We start from the raw sequence: 6,156 nt of genomic DNA, 5'->3' as shown, positions 1-6,156 counted from the left end.
ACCTATTCTTAAGCATTAACTAATTTTTTACTGATGGTTCATCTCATAGTAAAGCTGCTTAACATGCGATGAATCCAAACCCAGTCATATTTCTGTGCAAAGAATTAAATTAAAACCTATCAAGGCTACATTACAGGATTTCCAAAAGCCTCTTTATATTATTTAAAAACAAAAAAGGGGGGGATAGTGGAGCAATCCCCTGTAAGTAAACTACATCAAGCCTTAATTGCTTTAAATTTTTTACTTTAAAATTTTTTTCACTTGTAATGCTGATGGTGAGACACCCATGGTGTTGGAATAAGCCAAAGGAAAATGGTTTGGAAGAATGAAAAGATCCCGAGTCTAGTTAACAGAAAGGATTCCTTTATTAACCTTTGGTCGAGAATATGCTTGTATATTTCCAGAAAACTCCTCCAAGCCCAAGTGGATTCCTGCAACAATGGATCCCAGAGAGGAACTGACCAGACTACACCAGCCCAAATAACAGTGGCCCCAAACAACATGCTGACAAGAGAGAAGAAACAGTCCAGAAATGGGGGATGGTGAAGACGCCTGGCCATGCTAGCAGTCAGCAGCTGTGTGTTGCTACAGGTTGCCCAGAACCAAGCCAAAGAAGGTCGGACCTGCAAATGGCATCTCACCATTTCTCCACCATCCAGAATTTGAGTATCATTGCTGTCACTGCTGTCATGTCACAGGGGATAGTGAATGGGAAGGGAACCCATAAAAAACTGTTGGACATTGGAAAGGGGACTCAAAGAACTGTTGGCCCAGAAAGGAGCTTACTTCAGACTGATTCCTTTGATGCCTGGCAGTAATTTAAAAGGACATGCTAGAACTCCATCCTTTCCATTGAATTTAAAAATCTTAAAAGGACCTGAGCTCTGCAAATGACATACATTCTTGTTAAATTTATTAAATCAAAGAAGGGGGATATGCTGGAGATAATTCCAGCAGGTCATAAATACAAGAAGTTCATCAAAAGGTTGATGAACCTTGGGGCTTCAGCAGGGCTGAAGATCTGCATGCTATTGCCTGCTGACAGACAGCTGAGGGCAGTTCCCCCAGCCTGATAATCTTTTACTGTTTACCAAACCTTTCCTTTGATATGTATATCTGCTTTGCTATAGGGCAAAATGTGGGAATAAAAAGCCTTGGGTCTGGAGTTTCAGGGAATTTAGTTACTAGAACTAAGCCTCATCTGGCTCCCCCCAAATGCCTTCCAAATCCATATTTCTTCTCTAGCCTCTTTATTAATTTATGCACAACCCCTTTTCCAGATTTCTTGAACCCTAGCAGATGCTGAAAAAGATCCCGGCACATAATGGCTAGAGTCAATTTCTGAGTTCTCTGTTCTATTTTTCTTTTTGTTGCTTGTGATTTTAGTGTCATATCTAAGAATCCATTGCCAAATCCAAGGTCATGAAGATTTTACCTTTATGTTTTCTCCTAAGATTTTTATGGTTTGGGCTCTTTGACTTAGATCTTTGACCCATTTTCCATTAATTTTTGTATATAGTGTGAGTTACTAGTCTGACCTCATTCTTTGCATGTGGAAATCCAGTTGTCCCAGCACCAATTGTGGAAGAGAGTATTCCTCCCCCCAATAAATGGACTTAGCACCCATAGATATATGGATTTATTCCTGGACTCTGTTCCCTTTTAGTGATGGGGAACTCATTCCCTCTAAAGTCAACTCTTTTTGGATTGGGTAAGCTCCCATAGGTTTTCTAAAGTAGAGCTAAATCTGCCTTCCTTGGATGTTTCCCTGTTATTCTCTGTTCCTTCTTTGGGTCCATGGGGAATCTCTTCTCCCTCTGGCTCCCAAAACTCTGAGGACTTGGATGGATTAGCTATCACACTCCTCCACTCCCCTACTCCCACTCAGCTTTCCTACATGAAAGGGAGTAATATTTATTAAGCAGCTACTATGTGCCAAGCTCCTGCATTTTCTCACTTCACACTCATCACCACTCAGAGAAGTAAGTGTGATTGTTATCCCTATTTTATAGATGAGAAAACTGAGGTTTAAAGAGGCTAAGTGACCTGCCCGAGGTCATACAACCAGACTCCAGGGCCCACAGATGGGTGTGGGCTCAGAGCCTTGCACATGCCAAACCCAAGGTGCCCACCTCGCTTGGAGTAAAAGCCAAAGAACCCTGCACACTCTGCCCCCCTGTGGCCCCTGCCCCTCACCCACTCTGCTCCGCCGCACCGGCTCCCCGCTGTGCCTGCACACGCTGCGCATATCCCCCCTCAGGGCCCGAACACTCTCCCCCAAATATCAGCTGGCTGCTCCCTCTCTGGATGCCCAGGACCCTCTCTGTCCCCAGGGAGAGTCCCTTGACCCGCCCAGAGTCTGTGGCTGAGGCCTGGACCCCACACACCCAGGCCCATCCGAGCCCCTCAGACTCAACCATAAAGACCAGGGAAAGAGCCTCATCAGGGGCCTCGGAGGCACAGCATCCACCTGGGCCCCACCAATGATTCCAGCCTCTGGGGGTGAGGCCCCTTCTCTCCCCCGTGGCAGGCCCAGCGCCCAGGCACCTGCTACAGCCTGGACGTCCATACAGCAAGCGTCAACACATGTTTGAGTGGGAACAGGTCCGCTGGGCCAGCAGAGGTGAGGTGCCGATGGGGAGGCAGGTTAGTAAGTTAGGAAGATTCCCTGGCAAGTGGAATGGGGAAAGAGACAGGCAGACTCTCCCCTAACCACAGGCATTAGGAGCAGGTGGCCTCCCTCCCCCTCCCCAACCAGAGAGCGAGCTTAAGTCACCCTAGGCAGGGAGATAGCTAAAGGGACCCAAGTAGTGGCAGCCATACCCAAGAATGGATGAAATCAGGGGAATAACTAACAAAATAACAAAACAAACAAAAAGAACAATTAGAGCCAGACAAATCCAAGAGAGAGGTGAAGCTGACCAGAGAAGGACCCCTCTCCCCTCCGCTCACTCAGAGGCATCAGCATAACAATGGGCACACCTGGAAAGCTGGGGCGTGTTCTGTTGAGACCCTCCCCTGATGCCCTAAAATTCCCCGCTTCTAGAAAACTTACAGAAACCTCAGGACTAGGAGCTGGTGGCACTCTCCCTCGCCCCTCCCCCCGCTTCCTCAGGTGCTGCTTTTACAGACTTTCTCCCCAGCTCCAGGGCCCTCCTCTTGCCTCACTTTCCAAAGGGCCAAAGCAGCCCTGGCTACGAACCCACAACCGTGGTATGCGGGGACGATGCTCTAGTGAACGGGTGTACGGGCCACGACAGCTCGGATGCTTTCTATCTGCACCCCGTGGCCATTCCTGTTGATCCATGGGAAAAGCTGCTGTGGCGGAGGCCCGCCGTGCACTAGGCCTGCACTTGGTGCGGAGGGTGACTGGCTGCTGTGATCTTGTCACCAGGAAGGGGGCCCGGCCCTTAGCGGTCTGCCTAGGCCCGGCCTCTCGGGTGTGGGCACTTGACCTCGTGCAGGAAACACTTCACAGCCTGAGTCCCGGTGACCACGCGGGAACGTTTGTTAACGCGGCGGGCAGTGCAGCAAGGGAGGGCTCCGCACAGAAGCAGCGGCCGGAGCCCCGAAGGCGGAACAGAGGGCCTTGGGGGCGAGGGCGGGTGGGGGAGGGGATTAGCCTGGGTTGAGCTGCCGCTGCCCATTGCTTCGCTTTCTCCTGCTGCCAGTCTTGTGGGCTCCCTTAGCGTTTAGGCCAGTGATGGGCAACCTTTTGAGCTTGGTGTGTCAAACTTCGCCGAAAAACTGAGCATAACTCGGGTAGTGTGTCCCTTTGAGGGAAAAACTAACTCCAAGACTCTAGTCGCAAATGTTTCATCCTCAGGAGCAGCAAATGTTTCATCCTCGCATGCGGCCGCGTGTCATCAGAAATGGCTACGCATGTCAGTGCTGACACGCGTGTCATAGGTTCGCCATCACTGGTTTAGGCGATGCAAGCCTATGGGGAAGAAGGGGCGAAGGGAATGACGTCTCTACTGATTGGTCAGCGCGGGGGCAGGGGGCGTCACAGTCAGCTGTCATCGCAGCCGGTCCTGGTGCCGCCCACCTGGCGGTGCTGCCCCCTGGGCCTGCAGCTGAGACACCGCTGAGGCCTAGATGTTCTCTCCAGAAGGTGGCCTGTATCTGCTGCACACCGCTTGGCCAGTTTGTTCAGCTGTCAGTCCCCTTGTTCCACGTGTCCTGCTCACTGGCCTCTTATCTCCCTGCTTCTGCCCTAAGCCCTTCCTTCGTTTCACTGTCCCCAGCTTTAATGAACGTTCTCTCAAAAGGACCCGGACTCGTGTCTTGAATTCTTTCCTGCACAGTCCAGTCCGCACATCCGAGACCATGCAAGGACAGACCTGCCTGGGTGCTGGCCCCCCAGCGAGAGCCAGGTGGAAACAGAGAGAGACAGACAGACTGCAAAACACAGAACAAGAAACCCAGAAAGAAGGAAAGATGAGCAAAGCTGGTCTTCACTACTGCACCCCAAGACACGCCACACAGCGCCGCGTCCAGCAGACAACAGCCGAGGTCTGCATGAGCTCATCACCTGCAGCAGACACTGCATCGCCCTCAGCAGCTGGACTCCCAGCCCCCAGCCCTGGAACAGCAGGGCCCTGCGCAGCCAGGCCCCACAGCCAACCACGGACCTCAACAGCCCAGCCTGCGAACTCGCGCCCCAGCCCTGGAAGGAGCCCCCACAGGCTCTGCCACAACACAGGCCCCTAGATCTGTACAACCGCTTCTCCACACAGTCAGACCCCCGCAGCCAGCCCCAACCCTCCGCCGCAGCCAGAGCCGGAAACAGTGCCCGTTGTCGCAAGGGAACACTTTTGCTGGGTAAACACACTTGCAATGGAGATCTACGACGGGGTTCAGGCAGAGACAACAAAAAGCCGGCCTTTCAGAATCGATTGGGTGGGTGATGCTTTCAAACACGACGCTGAGAGCCACAACAGCCGACCCCTCTCTCCCCCAGGCCCACCACACCGCACCCCCAGCCCCGCTAATGGCTGTGCAAGGCCTGGAGATAATAGGGCCTTTTAAAGGTGCCCGTAGCCTAGGATTGTCATCAGTTCATGCTAAGACCCTCTGGTGAAAGCAGCTTGAAGCGAGGGGGGGGGGGGGGGGGGGGGGGGGGCAGGGGTGATTGGGGAATCCTGGAAGAAAAGTGTTTTGGGGATGAATGGATTGCAGGGGACAGAACGGCGCGGGGTGGGGGGTGGGGAGGGCACCTGGAGACCAGAGAGGAGCCTGGGGTCGCGTCCCAGGCAGAAGAGACACCCAGAAGCAGGGCTGGCGGCAAGGCCCGAATGCAGGAACCAAGCGGCCTTGGCTTCGGGAACAGCGGCACCTGGTGGTAGCTGTGTGAAACCGCACCCTCTTTCATTGCTTCAACAAGCATTTATTGGGAGCGCACACAGCGTTCCCAGTGTACTGGACACCCAGAGCGGGCCACTTTAACACCTCCTTTCTATAAAATAATTTTCAGCAATAATAATAAAATAAAAATTAATGACTATAAAATAAATGCAGACCGTGAAAATTTATTTCCTTTATGATATGCTTTATGTAATAATGTGAATTATCCCATAACTAACAAGTGAATTTAATATGACTGAAATATCTGCAAACAGAATTTGGGAAGCCACAAAATTGTACCATTAATGTGACCTTTTTTCTTGATTTGCTCATTAGTTTAAAAACAATGTTTGCATTTTAATGGTGTTATTCAAATTCAGTAATATGGTTCATGTTTGAACTGATACACATTTTCCAACTAAAGCTATTCTATCTCACGGTTTGCAAGGCCTCACTGGTTTACATTTTAAACACAAAATCTCCAAGTGGTCACAGAGAATGACAAAAATGGGAGTCATTCGAGTTTGTGTCTTTAACTTTAGGGTCTCTGCGCTCTCCTGCTCTGTTTTCACTCTAAATGCAGGGCTGGGAGACCCTCAGAAAATTCCACACCTTTACAAACACTCTCCAAAGGCTCGCACAGCAGGGCCTCCGTGTGTCAGCTGGCGGGATCGCTGGGGGTCCTCTGAATTCACTTCCATGTCGACTACAAAGTTCATTAAATATGCTCATATGAAGCGTCTGTGTCAAGTATTAAAAACTCAACAGTAAATGACATCACAGCAAGGTCTGCACCTGTTAATCCTCTCA

Source organism: Eptesicus fuscus, chromosome 16 (assembly GCF_027574615.1).
Source record: "Eptesicus fuscus isolate TK198812 chromosome 16, DD_ASM_mEF_20220401, whole genome shotgun sequence".
Lineage (NCBI taxonomy): Eukaryota > Metazoa > Chordata > Mammalia > Chiroptera > Vespertilionidae > Eptesicus > Eptesicus fuscus.
Note: the sequence above shows the minus strand (reverse complement) of the source record.